We start from the raw sequence: 1099 nt of genomic DNA on the forward strand, positions 1-1099 counted from the left end.
GTTTCTAGGCTCAATGGTTTACAACGGTTCTATAGATTGATCACTGTTAATTTTTTATCTAATTTGTTTATTTAAATGATTATAGATTCTATTTCTGTTGGGTTTACTCCTCCTGCTAATGACATTTCTTACCAACATTGCACATCCACCACCCTCATTACCATCTCTATCATCTCTAAAGGATTCATATCCAGGTAGGATAAAATCAAGATGAGGTTTCAGCCATGTTTCTTGAATACAAACAATATCAGGTTTAACTTTGGATTCTACTACATACTTTTTGAATTCTCATCCATTTTTAATCCAACTCCCAGCATGTACTATATATCTTCAGCTTTAATGTTTTTGATGTCTAAAAACTATATGGCAGCTTCTACCACCGGCTTGATAATATGGCTTTTCCTGTGTTGTCTTGAAGTAACATTGATGACTTTGCATGTGACTGCTATAAAGCCCTTCTTTTCTACACTGGTTCCTAATGGTGTAATCACCCCTCTCTTCTTCTTCATATATTGTTGCTGGGGGTTGACATCAACCTAAAAGCGCGTTGTGGCTGCTTACTGGAACTGAGTCTAGATCAGGATTTTAGTATGAAAACACAACTAATGCATAGGCTGCATAAATACCTTAAATCCACCAAAACAGGGCATAATATTGAATAAACTGAAATATCAATGGATATAACTTCTTGTTTCCCAATAGTGCTATTTCTATCTTATCATAATAATCTTTTCAAACTTTTGTAAAGCCCTACATATATGCCTAATTTATAATTAAAAATGTTACAGATATATAAAAAAAATATCCTGAGAGGAAATTAAACTTTTTTTAACTCTTATTCTTATAATCTTATACTTAATTGCAGGGAAAATTATCTCCTATAGCAGTCTGTCTCACAGCGACACACAGAAGCCTTTTACCGACACATTTATGACAGTAATGCATAATATGCTATGCCATCTCTTCCTGATCACAAAAGCAGCAGCTCACTGAGTTTCTTTATTTTCTCATGAATTGACTGCTCTTTAGTGCAGTGTGACAAAATCTGAGTCTTGGTATCATTGCATCTTCTGGTTTTTCTTATCTCATCGACTTCCCT

The sequence above is a fragment of the Cyprinodon variegatus genome, unplaced genomic scaffold, assembly GCF_000732505.1.
Source record: "Cyprinodon variegatus isolate N-32 unplaced genomic scaffold, C_variegatus-1.0 Scaffold648, whole genome shotgun sequence".
Lineage (NCBI taxonomy): Eukaryota > Metazoa > Chordata > Actinopteri > Cyprinodontiformes > Cyprinodontidae > Cyprinodon > Cyprinodon variegatus.